The 20,559-nt window shown below is 33.9% G+C and overlaps 1 protein-coding gene and 1 long non-coding RNA gene across 2 annotated transcripts in view; both read right to left on the minus strand.

The window, feature by feature from the left end:
* The window catches only part of LOC123657389 (insulin receptor-like), a 91,250-nt gene that overhangs the window by 64,707 nt on the left and 5,984 nt on the right, over positions 1–20,559 (minus strand). The window lies entirely within an intron of this gene.
* LOC123657434 lies at positions 8,031–8,922 on the minus strand. Its single transcript, XR_006743714.1, has 2 exons — positions 8,580–8,922; positions 8,031–8,142 (listed from the first exon to the last, which is right to left on the minus strand). It is a non-coding gene; the product is annotated as an uncharacterized LOC123657434 (long non-coding RNA).

Raw genomic sequence — 20,559 nt, forward strand, 5'->3', positions numbered from 1 at the left:
TGAATGATTTTGTGAAATTTTATTCCTTAGCTTTTACATTACAGAAAGAAAGAAAGAAAGAATATTATTTACAATATCACGTCATTATTATCTATCAACTAGCTGACACGGCAAACGTTGTCTTGCCGCTAAACGCTATTAAAAAAATAGGGGTTGGTGCTAGAAGTGTGAAAATTTAAGGTTGTATGTATTTTTCAATGCCAAATCATTATAAAATAAAAATAAAAATTGTCAAAAAATTTAGGGTGGGTCACCCTTATCATTTGGGGGTGTGAAAAATAAATGTTGGCCGATTCTCAGACCTACCCAAATGCACACAAAATTTCATATAAATCGGTCTTACCGTTGCGGAGGAGTATGTTAACTAACATTGTGACACGAGTATTTTATATACAAGAAGATTTAGGATCTACGCTAGTAATATTTACCCAAACAAATTCAAGCTTGATCTAGGACCTTCAAAGTGATTCAAATTCGCAATTGAACCCGAGCTAAGTCGAGTAGGAAAACATCTGCCTGGTGCACAATTTATACCTAAATGTATAATATTTTCAGTAAATACTGAAAATAATAAGAAAGGGAAGGGATTTAGTTGATTTACAGTATTAAAAAAATAAATTGTTTTAATATAAGAATTAAAATATAAGTTTTAGTGTAATTTTAGAAATCGGAAAGTCATTGAAATAAAAACCGCAACTCGTTCAACGCTCACGTCGGCTGAGGCCTGAAGCGCGGCGAGACCGACGCACGCCGCTCGCCCGCTTTGGCCTCTCTTTGCAAAACAACACTTGTTGCGGAAATAGCTACGAAAAACGTTTATTTGTTGATCGTCACAATGAAGCCCGCACGTTCACCTCTTGTCCGTGTGTATACTATAATTTTACCCTTTCTGACATTTATTTAGAAGCTACGACTACGGCGTTTGATTTCCTTGTTTCTCTCGTTCCTTGTTCAGTACTACAAATCGTTATAGAATCGATCGGAATTCTAATTTTAAATATCAAATAAAAAACAAGGCTTATTTTTTTTAGCGATATATTCTAAGTAACGTGGTGATTAATATTTTTTGGTAATCATTATACGTATGTCCTTGTTATACAAAATGTTGTCGCGAGGAATCAAAACAAACAGACTTTTGGCCCCATCAAGCGAGATAGTTACGTAGTGTATGCGAATCGTGATAAAATTAGCCGATACACTGACATTGAACGCAAAACAAAGTAGAGCAAACTTCGCGCATGCGCTTAGCTTGAGTAACGAGAGAGAATTTTAGGAACCGCATCGCTAATAAGTGCGTGCAAGTGGCTGGAGGCCCAAGTCAGGGGTCCGTCGGCGTCGACTTCATTTAATGTAATCTCTAATTGAAATTAAGTGTCTCTATCGATCGTATTAGAAGTGTAGCTTAAATTGCTACCTACACTAAATGATGTCACCAATGTTTTTCTTTAATTTATGATTCAAACTCCATATGAATATTATTTTTAAAAACATGCTTAATCATACAAAATAAAATAATAGCATCGTTACGATTACACGACATTAAAATCAAAACAATACGTTTTGTAAGTAGGTACTTGCTTTAAATATACGGAATGCTGTAAATAAGTAACACTTCGAAAGTGATATCTCATTTTCTATAGCATTTGTAAAATGTTTCCAGCGTTAAGCACGAAATAGATAGCTTGTTTTGCTATAAATCTTCAGTGAACCGTAGGCATTCCCGTGACCCATTTCTCATGATTGTTTTGAAAATAGGTCGAGATAAATTTACCCACCAGTCGCTTGGCCGTCTATTTCTTCTGCCGTATGTAATTAGAAAAGTAATTATCTGCGAAGATGTTAAGGATGAGTACCTAACTAATTTTCAAAACGCCTAATTTTTAAACGATCGTGGTTTCACCCAAGTTGATATTTGTGTTGCGCGTCGTATATTTTAGTAGCAGCTTGTGGTAGAGTACTGAAGGAAATATCCAGATCAAAAGTTAGACCAGATTTCCGGGGAAGTACCTGAACCTTAAAAAGACCACAGCTAAATATTTATCTGTCGGCAGCTCCTAAACACCGACCAACGCGACATATTGTGGGTTCGATTCCCGCACGGAGTTGATATATGTGTTTATACAAATATTTATTTCCAGTCTGGTTGTTAGTCTTTGTGGGTCTCCCCATCGTGTCTCTGGGAGCACGTTAAGCTGTCGGTCCCGGTTGTTATCATGTACAACTGATAGCGATTGTTACTCATAGTAGAGAATATATCCGCCAACCCGCATTGGAACAGCGTGCTGTTTTAAGATCTGATCCTTCTCCTACATGGAGAAAGAGCTCTATGTCCAGAAGTGGGCTTTTACAGAGTGAAGCGTGAAACGCAGGTACTATTAAGTTTCATTGGTTATGAGTAAGGTGGCCAGAGCCTGGGAGCGTCAGGAGCGGGAAGTAATTATTATACTATCTATTTCTAAAATAAATAAAATGTAGCCACATCAATCATGAAATCATTACCAAAAATATCGTAGGACAGCCTCTGAAGCTTGATCTTTAGAATACAAAGGTAACTTTCGCCACCATCTAAGATTAGAACTAATTTCTAAGAAGATTATAAGTGGGGAATCGGTTGATCTCGAAACCAGAAGACCCCGGTTCGAGACCAGATGTCTCCCAGTCACAGAATACATGTTATCAAACATTATAATGAATCATTATTAAATCATTATCTAATATGTATCCCATTACGGAGTACACAACATTCTACAATATATGAATGTCACGAAGCAAGTAACTATTTTTAAAATAAGTACATCGAAATTAAGGGGAACACAGTTCCACTACCACCTTGGAACTTAAAAAGCCGACCGATGGTGGGACAACCAACCAACTGCTGGCTTTGAAATACACAGGTCAAAGACGGGCAGCAGCGTCTTCGGTGCGACAAAACCAGCCCTGTGGTCACCAACCCGCTTGCCTCGCGTGGTGACTATCAGCAAAACACATGAGTTCGCACCTTAATGTCGCGAACTTGAGGAGGCGTGCGATGGGCTGAAGAGATGATGATGACATTGAAACAACATCGACAATAAAGTTAATTTAAGTAAAATCACTAATCAAATTTATATATTATCTTATTCTTATCTAAGTATAATATATTACAAAAAAAAAAAACGAAAAAAAAGAATCGGACTGAAATCGAGCCGGGGTCTTTTGGTTTCGGGACCGCCAAAATTAAAAAAAAAAAAAAAAAACAAGCAACGGTAGGTCATCCAGATACTATATATTAATATACCTGTCTATACCACACATACTCACTTCTCCCTTCCATCTGTATGCAGATGATCTGTAAATATACCGACACTTCGGGCTGACTGAGTTGGATGAGGCTGTCCGAATTTTAAATGATGATCTTGCGGCTGTTCAGGCCTGGGCTAAATCTTTTGGTCTGCTAGTAAATCCTGCTAAATCACAAGCCATCATTATTGGCAGCAGTAGATTAAGAAGCAGACTGGAATGGGAATTCGTCCCTAAAATCTGTTACTCTGGGGTCCCAATCCCTTACGCTGATAAAGTTAGAAATTTGGGCCTTATTATGGACTGCAACCTTTCTTGGAAAGCTCATGTTAATGAAATCAGCAAAAAAATACATTACTCGATCCACTCTCTCAAGCGTCTCCAGTATTTTCTTCCTTTCAAAACCAAATATATGCTCGCGCAGTCCCTTCTACTACCTATCCTTGACTATGCCGATGTATGCTATCTGGATGTGACAGAGGAGCTGCTTAGAAAATTGGAGCGACTTCAGAATCTCGCAGTACGTTTCATTTTTGGCCTACGAAAGTTTGATCTTATCTCTCACTTCCGTGCTCAGATCAAATGGCTCCCTATTCGCCTTCGCCGTGATATGCATATCCTTTCTACTCTCTTTAACATCATACGTAACCCAAACTCTCCTTCTTATCTTCGATCCCGTTTCCACTTCCTACCCTCTCCTAATCGTTCCAGGCGCCCTGGCATTACACCAAAGCTGGATGTACCAAAGTACAATACCAAATTCAAACTGAATTCATTTGCGGTACGCGCCTCTTTACTCTGGAACAAACTCCCAGAAAGCATTCAAAAGAGTCCTTCCCTTGTTTCCTTCAAACGTAAATTAAAGGAGCATTTTATATCTCAACTCAATTTACAATCATCTACTTAATGAATATGTAAGTATATAATTATATCATATATTTGTATTTATGTGTGTACGTATGTATATATATATATATATATATATATATATATATGTATCTATGTAAGTGTATGTATTTATACCTGTAAGTATGTAATATATTACAGTTATTTAGCTATTACGTTATTAATTCTTGCACTGTGTTCCTCGCTATATGACACTCTCTCTCATGAACACTGGTTGACTGGAAGAGATCTCTTCTAGAGATAAGTCCACTTTTGCCATCAACTTTTTGTATAATTTTTCTGTACATTATTTTTAGTGCAATAAAGTATATATATATATATATATATATATATATATATATATATATATATACCTGACACCCAGTAGTTAGGCCAGCAAAATAATAGAAATTCCAAGCTTTGCATTTTATACAGGTTACATTTAAACTTGTAGATGCATTTCTTATACTCTTCTTTATTTTTCTAATATATTAAAATAAATAAAATTGGAGTGTCTGTTTGTAAGTCTATGTCCGTGTTTGTTTTCTGTCTATCAGTTTGTTCCGGCATATATCTGTGACGGCTGGACCGATTGTGACGGGACTTTCACTGACAGATAGCTGATGTAGCAAGGAGTATCTTAGGCTACTTTTAATTTATAAATTTATTTATTTTATAACTCGGCGAACTGAACAATAACTTTTTGTTACATTCCACGCAGACGAAGTCGCGGACACAGCTAGTCATTCTATATATCTATATATTAATACGTGAAGCAAAAACATTGTATCCCTTTTTAACCGACTTCCAAAAAAGGAGGAGGCTCTCAATTCGACTGTATTTTTTTTTAATGTATGTTACATTTTTAACCGGGAACTTTTGACCGGGTAGACCGATTTCGACAAATTTTGTTTTAATCGAAAGGTGGTGTGTGCCAATTGGTCCCATTTAAATTTATTTGAGATCTAACAACTACTTTTCGAATTATGTCTAATAATGCGTTTTTACTTGACGCTTTTTTCGTCGACCTACGTTGTATTATACCGCATACCTTTCTACTGGATGTACCGATTTTGATAATTTTTAATTTAATCGAAAGCTGATGTTTATCATGTGGTCACATATAAATTTTATCGAGATCTGATAACTACTTTTTGAGTAATCTTTGATAACGCGTAGTTGCTTGACTATTTTTTCGTCGATCTACGTTGTATTACTTGTCGATGTAATTGAAGTCGGTTTTTTTTTTCGTTTGCGAGCAAACACAATTATTACGAATGTTAGGCGTCTACCGTAGCCTATAGACACCTGCAACAACAGAAGAACTCCGCCAGGAGCTCTGGAATACAACACTGCTTGAGAGCAGTATTATAATATAGCTGTGATTATCTTATTATTAGCGTGGTGACTATGGGCAAAACACATGAGTTCACGTTATTTTTGGCGTAAACTTGTGGAGGCCTATGTCCAGCAGTGGACTGTATAGGCTGTAATGATGTGATTATCTGCAATTAAGGTCGAGAAATTTCCCCAGTCGGGTTACTCCAGGTTTTCAGCAGGATATTTCCTGCTGTGCCCTACCTCAGTTAAAAAAGTAATAATGAGAATTTAACACACCTGATTTTACATAATATACGCAAACACATTATCTAATCGTAGAAATTTTGTTTCATATAATTTACGCGACTACGATAACTTTTAGTGAACACTTCACATAATAAACATATTTTTCACTTTAAGTATAAACAAAGTATGTTGTTTACTCGTTATAATTAACACAAAAATTATGTTATTAAAAAAATGTTAAGTACATTTACTTTGCGAAACGCAAGATAAGTACATATCAAAGTATGTTTTTATAATTACTTATATGTAGGTATTCTTTTAAACAGGTAGAAACAGGGTAAGTGTTTTCTTCCGTGCCAATAGTACAGAAGAAATATATATTTATTATCTATATATATATATATATATATATATATGGGCCTTTCTCTACTAACTGGAAACTTGTCTATTGACAGTTGTCCGAAACCTTTTTTCTAGAAAATTAAAAACATAATGTGCTAAGTCGATAGATAGTTATAATATAAATACATATAAACAAAAAACAATTGTAATTTATCCTTATTTTTCGAATTATTGGCAATTTTGTAAAAAAATGCGACAGAGGACTGTTTTGCCACCCAGAGGACTGTTTTTTCCACCCAGAGAACAGTTTATGTCAATGTTTATAATGAAGAAAAACACAATAATATTAATTATTAAATGTAATCAAATAAATTCTCTTCTTTATTAAATACTGTACATACAGAATTTAAATACTTATATTTATCAGGAACAAATTGCGAGCTTAGCTCTCTAAGGTAACTAAGGTACTAAGAATCAACCTTGTTTACTTATCAATGCAGACTTATTCCTCAAAAACAGGTACAGGTAGGTATTTTAAATTAAAAAATATTCGTTTTCCTTTTAGGGCAATATCTGGGTTTGGCAACTTCTTTAATACTTGGTCAAAGGACACATCAGAAACATCATTTTCATCGACTCTGAAAGTGTGTCCTTTGTCATCACAATTTTTAAGGAGGTTAGTGTTAGTTCGCCCTCTTCTGTGTTTATCTTATTGATTACTGCAAAATAACAATATTCAGTGTTTGTTTTTATTTTTTAATTTATTTATTCTTAATGTACACCGAAATACAGACACATATAAAGAAAGATACAATACAAGATGTACAAAGGCGATCTTATCGCTAAATAGCGATTTTTTCCAGATAACCTTTAGTGTTTCTTACTAGAAATTTAACCAAGATGTAATCACGACCGTATTTGGAACAACAATTTTCTGAAAAATCCATATGTATGATAGCGTCTTTGTCGGTAAGGTTTTGTTTGTATTTCTTGATAGAATTTTATTGACGGGTAATGTTTTTCTCGTGTTAATAATAGGCTTCCAAATCCTCACGCAGCTCTTCTATTAGCTCTCGAGGGCGAACCGTGAACGTTTTCTTTCGGTATTTGGTAACTGTTCGAGCATTCCTGGTCTTGGGGTCGTTACAAGTTTGTTTCTCGGATATCCATTTTTTAAATTCAATAGGCTTGCTGTCATCAAACTCCCTGTAGTCAAGATTATTGTCAATACAGCGTTGGCAGGTTCGTGACAAACATAGCTCGTCATAGCGATTACATGTCTTTTAAAGCAGAGCAGTGTGACTATTGTAAGTCAAAATTCTTCGCCTGTGCAATGCTGACAGTTTCAATCGATGTTCGCGTGCTTTATGCACAGGCACGTGTCAGGATCATTTACATTTAGTGTTATGACCTAGAAAGGACGTAGATGACAAAACGTTGTGTAGCTTATTTTAAAATGTTCAGCTTGAAACCTCTTGTATAAATTTGCGATACTATCCAATAGATATCTTTTCTGTTTTTAATCCCTTTTCTGGCTAGGTATTCTCGTTTTCCTGCGCCAAGTCTGCTATTGTCATCATTTTCATAGAAGGTTCGTACAGTGTTTATGCAATCAGATGAAATTTCGTCTTTACGAGTCCGAAGCTTGGGTACTAAAACTGCTTGACGCGCTGATTTCTGAATCGTTTTTTAAGATATACAACTATCTTTGCTTCACCATAACTTGTACACAAGACCTCGGAAGAAGAAGAACCCTCGGATTCAGGCGTATTTTGTCGTACAAAATTGTTTGTAATTTCTTTCCAAGCTTTTTTTTGCACGATAGGTAGCACAGTGCTTTCTCCGTTCTTTAGTCACAGCTTTGTGTTCACGTCGACTCATATCCTTAATTGATTTTCTTGTACCTTTTCCCTTCTTTCTTTGGTACTTTCGTCGTTCTTTTTCTTTCAATTGCTCTCTTTTTACAGGGTAATTTTTTAGCCGTTGATATCTTAATCTTTCTGCAATTTTGTTGTGCTCTTTTATTTCTTCTTAGTTTTAGGTTTCTTCTTTGGGGGCATTGCGGCAATACTAAAACAATCAAACATACTTTCAATATTTAAAAAAAAGTAAGGGTTTAAAAACAGGTAGTTACTAGGTACGTATTATTATATATTCCAAAATCCATAATAGTAGAAAACAAAATATCTGAATTACCGTAACAGGCTACTGTAAGAAAGAAAGAGGCTATCGGCAAGCAATAGGTTAGTTTAGACTGTAAAGAATATTCATAAAATACACGGACATCAAATAAAATAGTCCTCTGTCAGATTGAACATTCCTCTGTGTTATAAATTTCCAGAGGACTGTTGCCCAGAGGACTGTTATTTTTACGTAAAAATGTCATACCACGTATCAGTTTAAATATTACTTCATAATACAGAGACAGCTATAAATTATCACACTCAGCAATTTTTTAGTTAAATAAATATAATTATAACACATAAAACACCGTAAAATAGACTTACCAGAGGAATGTTTACTCAACATTGCAGAGACGTGGCTCTCACACAGACGCGGAGTTGTCACTGCGCTAAATGGCGGCGACTTCTTTAGCATGACGACCAAGAAAACTTCACACTGTTAACGTTCTGTTTCACGCGAAATGTAACCACAATAGTGTTTAATATTTTTGTGGCGCGATATTCAAATTGTGACAGAGGACTGTTCAAAAATGTTTGGGACAAAATTCGAACACTAGTTTTTAGTACTAAAAAATTCTCTAAAATTATAATTGTTTTTTGTTCACATGCATTCAATATTCTTTATGTTTATAGAGTTATAAGATTTTACATTTATAAATACAACTAATAAAAACCGAACCGAATAATACTCGATCCGGAATTAGGACATAACAGAGGACTGTTTTTAGTGGTTTTTAGAGCGAATTTATGAAATGATTATGATTATAAACTAAAGATTAAGCTTGGCTCCATAAATAACAGGTTGTATATTATGTGTTTTCATAAATAAAAACTATGCATTAATATAGTCAAAGTAAAAAAAAAGTGCTTGGACAATGATTTTCCTGTTAGTAGAGAAAGGCCCATATATATATATATATAGAAGTAAATATATATCTTTAATTAGTTTGAACTATATAAAGATCAAATGTTAACCTTTTTAATAATGTATTTAAACTTTTTGATTTTAATTACAAATTCTTAAAACGATAAATATGCGTTTTGTTTATTAAAGTGGAATCGTTGATAGGCGTTTAAATTTAACGTTAACTTTACTAGTTTTTAAGTATACATTTATTTCTGTATTTTCTATTTATTGTATTTATGCAGACTTTTTTATATCTATAGGTAACTTCTTTCAACGATTATTAAAGATACAGTTTTCGCACTCTCTTTGTACCTTACAGGTCTACGATTGCCAAAAACACTTGTTTACCGTAGTTTTATCTTAAAAAAACATGACCTGTAAACTTTTTGAAACTATTAGTTTTTAATAATTTAACACAAAACAGTTCAAAAATTTATTTATTTAAAAGAAATGATATAGCATCGAGTTATGTAAAGTTCGCCGAAGACATCGAAACTTCACGACGCGCTCCAAAGGGAGTATTATCGCGGTAACATGAGATTAGTAGAATGGTGAAGATAGTTGGCCGCGGCGTTCGTTACGGTCGTGTTTATATCCATCGAACAATTGCTTATCGAGCTGACGGTGCGAGGAGCCCACCGGCGGCGTGCGGTAGGTCACGGTCGCTCCATCTGTAACGTCGCGAATCTCGTCGATCGCGTCTTTTATAATTTTATTTTATTCTCGACAGCGGCGGATAACTAGAACCCGTAAATGTCAAATAGAGGTTGAAAAATGAATTGATAATAAACATTTATGCCGCCCAGAGCAGGAAGTATTCTATCGTCGAAAATCGAGAATACACAGAATTTATATCGGACGATTAAAATATTTCCATATGTAGTAACGACTTAAATAACGACAATTTTGACTTAATAATTATAATAGATCAAGTAAGCCGTTAGAATGTTGACTAGAAAAGTTATGACTTCATCTATCTCGATTTTAGCTAGAGCGACTTTAATAACATTCTGTCATCTATGATTACGTTTAAATATACGATTGCTTTGCTTAGTCACTATTTCGCTATGCAGAGAATATAATTAAATAATTATGTATCTATTATTATTAATTAAAGGCAATTTATCTTGAATGCAAGGCAAGTTATCACATCATTTGTAGAGGTTAGGAAGTCAGTAGGCACGCGCATAGATTTCGTTAGACATTTAAAGTCTCCAAAAACAAGTTAATTTGTTTGCAGTAACGAGTATTAATTATATTACAAGTGTAATATGTTTTAACATTTCGATGATATAGCTTAACGTATCAACTGATATAGAACATTATTATTAAATTCAAATGATGATTACGTTTGCTTTGTTATTTTACAACACAATTTGTGCAAGATATGAATTAATGATACGCTTGCAATTATAGAGTTCAAAATAACAGTAATGTAGCTGAAAGTTGATATCTCGGCGCCATCAGTTTTATCAGTTGTTTGTTACGATACTCCCTTATCTGTATTTGGAATTGGGCAACCTACGCAACTTGTTCCGAGCTCGTTATCATTTTATCAATACAAATACAAATGAAAATATTTTTCGCGCGTCAATCATATGAAATCATTGTTTTTATATAGGTACTGCTATTTTGCAATAAAACGTTTAGTCATTATTATAACTTTACCTATCAAAAAACTTTATTTCAAGCAATAACGAATATATTCTCACAAGCCAAAAAGTGAAGCATGTGAATGACGTCATTTTAATTTTTAAAAAATCATTTAATAATTGCGGTTGCTCGCAAACCAAAAAAACGACTTCAATTACATCGACAAGTACTACAACGTAAGTAGACGAAAAAGTTAACTAACGCACTAGTCGTCACTACGATTTTCGAGGGTTTCCCTCGATTTCTCGGGTTTCCATTATCAGATCCTGATTTCCTTATCATGGTACCACACTTGGGATATCTCCTTTCTAACAAAAAAAGAATTATTGAAATCGGTTCATAAACGTCGAAGTTATCCCTTAACATACATTAACATATATAAAAATATAAAATTTAAATATTTACATTATTATGTTAATATTATTATAAATGCGAAAGTTTGTACGAATACACTCACTTGATTTCATCTTTTTTTGTTTCTTTTACTTACATTTCGGTTATCATTGTTATCTACATAATTTCTTCAAGGTTTTTTTATGTAAACTAGTGCTCGCCCAGTAGACGAAATTCGACCATAATTAGTTTAAAATATAAGTTTGAACATTACTAAGGTTCTGTTGTCAAAAATTATACTCCTTTAATAATAAACATAAGAGTATATATGCGTGTGTGTTCAAAAACATGGTAGTGTGTAATAATTTTATATTGATGTAATGTATTTTTATGCATAATTTAAAAATTCTCTTCTCTATATAAACTATAAGTGTGCGAAATTTCATAAGTTCTTCGGTCCGCGTAATTTTCGTAAAAAGGGGTACAAAGCTTCACGTATTAATATTATATAGATTAATTGATTAAGTACAAAAAGATTCAACAAGATTAGTTTTAGTTGTCATACTAAGGCCGGTTAAAAAAAAAAAAACAAATATATATTTACTATTTTGCTCTTAAAAAATAGGCTTTCAGAAATACAAGATCATTAACGGCATCAGATGATAGGCGGTTTCTTATTTTACTGACAATGTTTCCCGAAAATGAGAAATCAATCTCATTCTCTGTCGATATTGGCTACTAGCTTTGTACATTTTTTTTTCAAGAGTAGGTGTTCGTTGTCCAATTAAATAGCTGAAACTTCTTTTTAATCAAATTTCTTTAATTATTATCAGTCAAATGATTATGACTGGTTTTGTCTGCTGAAATTTCAGTTTTTTGAATGGTTTTTTTATAGCTATAGGTCAAATAATTTATTTTTTGTTCAAATAATAATTCTCGATTTCTCGAAGCATCGAGTTTGTTTTTTCCCCGCCGACAATAAAGAAAAATTTCACGAGAATTATCGAGCAGAAGCCCTAGTTCTAGTTAAACAGTGACATAAAATAAATTAAACCCGTACTAACAGTGTCGATAATATAATACTAGATATATGAATAATATATGTTTATACACAGAATCATGGGTATCTACGGAAGTTATACGTACTTATGTCAAATAAAAACAAGCGTACTTAAGCAATTGTCATCATTACTTTTGATTACTATTTACAATAGATTATAACATAGCTCGCTTATCATTGCCAACGGCTAATTATTCTATCTGCCAAAAATACTTAGCGCTTTTGTTAGTTGTATTGGAATTGTTGTCATTTATTTTTAATATAGAAAAGAAACTTAGTAAACTTAATAAGTAGACATTTTGTCAATAGAGTTGAATGAACGATTATAATATATAAAGTAATTAATTTTACCTGCATTAGTGTAACGACCCAGTGGCTCAAAGTACTAAATTAGATTTAAAGCTTTTTGATATTTTATTCCAAAAAAAAAATGTTGAAGCAATCTTGAACCTGTTCAGTTTGAGTTATAAAAAAAAGTATAACTGCCCTGCGTACCTATTTTTATGCGTTCTTTCAAAACATAATCCCCACAAAAACGATTTGCAGTCAAAACGTACAATATTATTCCCTAAATTAGAATAATAAAATAAAAACATATTAATGTAAATAAAAGGGGCTGAAGCACGTGATTTAGGAAATTTTGCTTCGTGTGATGCTGTGCAGATTGTGTAAAAAATGTTCAATTCATCATCATCATCGAGATTAAATTTCGTACTTTTCAGAAGTCATATAAATCAAACATTTTAACTACCAAGTTCCAGAGTAATATAAATAAAGTAGCAGTCGAAGTTAATTTAAAAAACAATATTTGTATTAAAAGAAAATAAACTGTTCTAACTTAACATAGTATAAAACAAAGTCGCTTCCCGCTGTCTGTCCCTATATAGCCCAAGAGCCCACGACGGCCAGACCTTCGTTATTTTATAAAAGCTGAAAGTTTTTCTGTGCATTTCCCCTATATAGGTAAGAACGACCAGCGACTATAGAGTTTGGGTTGTGGTTACTTGGGCAGGTAACAGATAGTAAAGGTGTAACATAAAATAGTACCTGAAATTCGTAAAAGTATAAAACACAATTTATTTATATTTCTTTCGGGATAACTTTAGAAATCGCGTCATCCATTGCCGGACACTTATGACAGTTGCTACCTCCTGCTGGACACCCCGAAAATTTAATAAATTATAATTCAGTCAGTCAGTCAGTTCAGCTTATTGCAGTCCTCTGCTAGACATAGGCCTCCCCAAGTTTGCGCCAGACAATCCGGTTTTCCACAATCCTCATCCAGCCAACACCGGCAACTTACGTAGATCGTCGATCCAACGGGCCGGAGGACGTCCCAAACTGCGTTTGCCAAATTGCCATGACCAGCCCACTGCCACTTCAATTTGCTAATTCTGTGGGCTATGTCGGTTACTTTCGTTCTCTCACGGATAGTCTCATTTCTAATCCTATCTTTGAGAGAAACCCCAAGCCCGTTCCATTGCGCGTTGAGCGACTTTAAACTTGTGGACCAGTCCCTTCGTCAGTGTCCACGTCTCAGCTCCGTATGTTAACACAGGCAGGACGCATTGCTCGAAGACTTATGTCTTCAAGCATACTACTAACTACTAAATCAACTACCACTAAATCAACTAATACTACACTACTAAATACTAAATCAATGCCATGTATAGACCAAGTCTGCAAAAACGAGCATATGGATGCTCATATAATAATGGCGTAGACTTCGATTGTTCTTGTTATTAATATTTTTAATATTATTTATTTATTTATTGTAATTTAGTACTTCATTTGGATATATCTTTGGTGCGACAAAACCAGCCCTGCGGTCACCAACCCGCCTGCCCAGCGTGGTGACTGTGGGCAACACACATGAGTTCACGCCATTTTTGGCGCGAACTTGTGAATGGCTATATGTTCAGCAGTGGACTGCGATAGGATGAAGTGATTGGCTATGTCACTGGAAAGACTATTTTATTTTTAGATTGCGGTAGTTCTGTTAAAATCGTTTCTATACTAAATTAATATTCATAATTATACATCAAAATCATGTTTACTTCACGTCAGCTAATAATGACAGATCACGTCCGTTTAAAAATGTAGTACCTGGGTGAACGAGCTAAGCTCGGTATTTTAAGTCAATCGTGTTTTTTGGAAATCATATTTAAATACGAATTACATATTTATAAAATATGGATACTATTTTTTTTATCGACAATGATAAAAAATATAAATAAATATAAAAAATCAAAAATATAAAATATAAACTGTTAGTAGACATCACTATTTGGTGTGACGTTCCGAGTTTGAGAAGCGGAAATAAACTAACTTGCTTTATGTCAAATAATAATATGCCGGTTGATTCTGTTCTTATTGTGTCAATTCCTGTTACAAATTATAATAAAATATTAGTAAATTATTTCTACATTATTATTTACATACTAGATACATAACAAATTGGCGACGAGGATGACAGATTGACGACGAAGATTAATAATTACAAAAAAAAAAAAAAAAGTGAATATAAGTAACCTCGCGAGCAGCGGATATTACCACGTGCTCCTATACACCCATTTTCCTTGTTCCAAGGGTTCCAAATACTGTGATGATAACCCGCTTCACACATTCCTTTTCCTCTTACATACGTACGTACATAATACGCCGCAATGGAACAACAACTAGGGCAAGTTTTGTCCCAAATGATGGAAACGATGCGAGGAATGCAATTACAGCAAGTACAATTACAACAAGCCTTACAAACCAGTGATAAAACGGTTAGTGGTATCACATTACAACCTTATGATGAAAACAATGAATCATTTTCGACTTATTTACAAAGACTTCAAAATTATATTTCCTTGAAAGGTGTCACAAGTGCTACAATTAAAGTGCAAATTTTTCTCAATTGTATTGGCCCTAAATACTACCAAGTACTGAAAAACATCACAGCGCCTGAGTGTCTAGAATCAAAAAGCTATGATGACCTTGTAGAACTACTAAGGAATCATATTGCCCCAGAACCCGGTGAAGTTGCTCAACAACACAAATTCTGTCTACGGCAACAGCATGAGTGTGAAAGCATTGCTAACTACGTAGCTGGATTAAAAGAAATAGGCGGAAAATGTAACTTTATATGTAATAATTGTAAAAATAGTACTTTTGAAACACATCTGCGAGTACAGTTCATACGAGGGCTGCGTAACTCTGAAATTAAAGAAAGATTATTACAAGAATCTTCTTCTACAAAATTTGATGATTTAATTAGGATTGCAATGGCGATTGAGACTTCCAAAGTAGAAACAAAAGAAATGTGTACGGATATTCAACCAAATATAAACAAAATATCAAAGAAAACTAAGAATTTCAATACATCCAAACAAAATACAAATACATATAAAAGTCATACATACAATACAAATATTAAAAAAGGAAAGAAAATAAAGTGTTATCGTTGTGGAAAAGAAAACCATTCAGCGACTCAGTGTAGATTAAAAGATAAATTATTTTGTAAGAAATGCAAAACAAAAGGACACATACAATCAGTTTGCTTAAGGGAACAAAAACAACTAGAGCTAGTAAATGAACAGTACATAGAAGATACTAATGAAATTTATGAAATACATAAAATATTTTACAAAAATAACATACAAAATGATAAATTTAATATTACATTACAACTGAACGGGAAATTACATACACTAGAACTAGATACAGGTGCAGCAGTCACTACATGCTCTGTACAATATTATAAAGAAAATTTCAGTAATCTTAAATTAGAAACTACACCAATTAAATTAAAAACTTACACAGGAGAAATACTTTACCCACGGGGAACCTGTAATGTAAACATCAAATATAAAAATACAGAAGTCATAGGAAGAATCTTTGTTATTGATAGAAAAGTTGATCCTGTATTGGGAAGAGAATGGATTAGGAAATTAAACTTACAATTTGACATAAATTCACTACAAAAAGAAGAAAATGATATTACAGAAAAAGAGTTTACTGAGAAATTGAAAAAAATTATACAAGAATACAAAGAACTATTTTCTGAAGAAATAGGAGAAATTAAAGATTATCAAGCAGTATTTAAATTGAAAGAAGGTGCAGTTCCAGTCTTTTTAAAACCACGTCCAGTACCATTCGCTTTGAAGGATCAGGTGGAAGCAGAAATAGACAGATTAGAAAAGGAAGGAATATTAGAAAAAGTCACATACTCACAGTGGGGAACACCAATTGTTCCTGTCTTGAAGCAAAATGGAAAAATGCGCTTATGTGCTGACTATCGCGCTACATTAAACAAAAATCTGGAAAATGACAACTACCCTATACCTCGTGTTGAAGAAATATTTTCAAAGTTAAGTGGAGGAAAATATTTTTGCACACTGGATATTAATCAAGCTTATTTGCATATGAAGACTAATGAAGATACAGCAGAAATGCAAGCTATTAGTACATGCAAGGGTACATACAAGGTGAAAAGACTAATGTTCGGAGTGAAAATTGCACCAAATGTTTGGCAGAGATACATGGATCAAACACTTCAAGGAATGGAAGGTACAGTTTGTTTTTTTGACGACATTGCTTTACAAGGACGTACATTTATACAATTACTACAAAGAATTAGGAAGGTATTTGACAAATTAAAAGAATGTGGACTACACTTAAACAGAGAGAAATGTCAGTTTTTTCAGAAATCAGTTACTTACCTAGGACATACAATAAATGAAAAAGGTCTACACCCTACAGAAGATAAAGTAAATGATATAAAGAATAGTTCACGTCCAACAGATGTTTCTTCACTACGCACATTTTTGGGAATGATAAATTACTACCAACAATTTATACCTAACTTAGCATCAAAACTAAATCCTTTATACAAATTATTACAAAAAGATACAAAATTTACTTGGTCAACATCATGTGAACAAGCATTTCAAGAACTGAAAAAAGAAATCTGCGGAGAAAAAGTACTTATACCATTTCATGAAAACTTACCTGTCACATTAGCCACTGATGCATCACCAACCGGATACGGAGCTGTGTTGTCACATATTATGCCGGATAAATCAGAACGTCCAATAGCTTTCGCGTCAAGATCTCTTACAAAGGCAGAGAAAGGTTACAGCCAGTTAGATAAAGAAGCCGCAGCATTAGTTTGGGGACTGAAGAAATTCTTTCAGTATTGTTACGGTACAAAAATAATTCTCATAGTAGACAACCAACCATTAGCTAGAATTTTACACCCAGAGAAGGCTACACCTGCTACAACAGCCATACGACTTGTACATTATGCTAACTTTTTAGCTGGATTTGATTACCAGATAAAACTAAGGAAGACTGCAGAACATGCTAATGCCGACTATTTTTCAAGACTACAACATACAAATAAAAATGAAAAGAATGATACACTTACAGATGACGAAGCTTTCTACTTAAATCAGATTTCAGAAATACCAGTTTCATTACAAGAGATAAGGGTAGCTACAGCTACTGACCCGGAACTACAGAAGTTATATATTGATATACAATCAGGACGAGAAGATAAAACTAGACTACATGAATTTTCATTGCAGAATAATTGTATATTTTATGGCATACGAATCGTCATACCTAAGAAACTACAACCTAAAATATTAGAAGAATTACATACAGCGCACATGGGTATAGTTAAGATGAAGGCTTTAGCAAGAAGCTATGTGTGGTGGAAGAACATTGACATAGATATTGAAAATATGGTGAAACAATGCAAGAGATGCTGTTTGATGCGTAAAAACCCGACTAAGGTACCTGTACACAGCTGGGAATACCCTAAGGAACCGTGGAGTCGTATTCATATTGATTATGCCGGACCATTCATGAACCAATATTTTCTTATGGTGGTAGATGCCTATACTAAATGGTTAGAAGTTATACCTACTAATTCTATGTCAGCTGCAACAACTATAAATATTCTAAAGAAGTTATACACTACATTTGGTTTACCAATAACGCAAGTCTCGGATAATGGAAGACAATTTAGATCAGAAGAAATGCAAAAATTCTTAAAAGAAAATGGAATTCAAGCTAAATTTACAGCACCATTTCATCCTTCTACCAATGGTCAAGTAGAAAGATATGTTCAAACTGTTAAAAATAAACTTAAAGCAATGATTAGTGAAGAGGGATCTATACAAGATAAATTACAAAGATTTTTAATGATGTATAGAAAAACACCTAACAGTACTACAGGATTAAGCCCAGGTGAAATGATGTTTAAAAGAATATACAGAACAAGAATTGACTTAGTAAAAAGACCACAGGAATTAAGAAACAACAGTAATGAAGAGATAATAGTAACCAAGGAATTTCAAAGAGGAGAGAAAGTTCAAATTCGAATGTATGACAGTAATAAATGGAAATTTGGTAACATAGTAAATAGAAAAGGAAAATTACATTATGAAGTGGAAGTAGATGGAAGAATACACCAAAGACATGTAGATCAAATCATAAAGACATCATGCTTAGATAATAACTTTAGAATACCAGATACTTACCTGATTAAACCAAGAGAATCAGTGGCAAATTTATATACACCAAAATTACCTGAAAAAGACCTATTACCTGGAAAGAACATACTACCTGGAAAAGACGTACTCCCTGGAAAAGACTTACTCCCTGGAAAAGACTTACTACCTGAAAAAGACCTTACAACTACACATGCTAACGCTACAAGAAGGGAATCTATACCTTACACTGAAACCTCGGAAGTGGACAAGCCAGAGACACCTCAAGCAACTCCAGATATACCTCCTACTACACAGGCTGAAATTGAACCCCGTCGTAGTACCCGGATTCGACGACCACCAAACCGATTGAACTTCTAAATTAAATAACAAGGGAGAGTGTTAGTAGACATCACTATTTGGTGTGACGTTCCGAGTTTGAGAAGCGGAAATAAACTAACTTGCTTTATGTCAAATAATAATATGTCGGTTGATTCTGTTCTTATTGTGTCAATTCCTGTTACAAATTATAATAAAATATTAGTAAATTATTTCTACATTATTATTTACATACTAGATACATAACATAAACAAAATAATGATAAAATATGAATAATATTTTTCGATTTTACATACATTATTAAATAAAAAATAACGAGTGCAATTAGAAAAAAAAGAAAAAAAAAATAATAATCGATCGAGGATTTTAACCGTGATATTTTCGGACGATCACGACCGGCCGATTTCCCAAATGAGCTATTACAACTTTACTGACAGCTGCGAAATTTACCTTCGTATTCTAACGATATTTTTTCACTGTCTAAATATCTGGGATAAAACGACATTTTCTAAAAATGAATCCTAGCTAGATTTATTTATCTCCCCCGAAATCCTCTGTATTCTAAATTTTATGAAAATCGTTGGAGCCGTTTCCGAGATTCAGATTATATATATATATATATATATATATATATATATATATACATAATTATATACAACGAATACAATTATAGTTAAACTTTACCTGCGACTTTACTAGTACATATACCACACAAAAAATTAAAATAGCCAATATTTTTTTCAATAGGATCTAAGTTATGTTAATAAATTAATAATATTATTTTTCTCAGGATGAGTACCACAAATGTCAAATGTGTAGTGGTAGATTAAACTAAGTGATTAAAATTTTATATATTTACATTCAACATAAAATTAAATTATATATTTATATTATATTCTCTCTATTGGTGTACCGAAAGTTTCACATTTCCTCCGTTACATTATTTTTCCATTTTACGAGCGAAACGTGCAAAACTAAGTTCTATTACGCTTCAGCCTGTAATATCCCACTGCTGGTCATAGGCCTCTTTCCCGTGTAGGAGTAGGATCAAAGCTTAATCCATCACGCTGCTCCAATGCAGGTTGGCGGATATATTCCCTGCTGTGAGTAACGATCGCTATCAGGTGTACATGATAACAACCGGAATCGACGGCTTAACGTGTTTTTTGAGGCACGGTGGAGAGGACACAAGGACTGCACAAGAACCCAGACCACGGCAAACATCTATATTCATTACAGCCTATACAGTCCACTGCTGGACATAGGTCTCCACAAGTTTACGCCAAAAATAACGTGAACCCATGTGTTTTGCCCATAGTCACCACGCTGGGCAAGCGGGTTGGTGACCGCAGTACTGGCTTTGTCGCACCGAAGACGCTGCTGCCCGTCTTTGGCCTGTGTATTTCAAAGCCAGCAGTTGGATGGTTATCCCGCCATCGGTCGGCTTCTTAAGTTCCAAGGTGGTTGTGGAACCTTGTTATCCCTTAGTCGCCTCTTACGACATCCACGGGAAGAGAGGGGGTAGC

Source organism: Melitaea cinxia, chromosome 1 (genome assembly GCF_905220565.1).
Source record: "Melitaea cinxia chromosome 1, ilMelCinx1.1, whole genome shotgun sequence".
NCBI classification, from domain to species: domain Eukaryota; kingdom Metazoa; phylum Arthropoda; class Insecta; order Lepidoptera; family Nymphalidae; genus Melitaea; species Melitaea cinxia.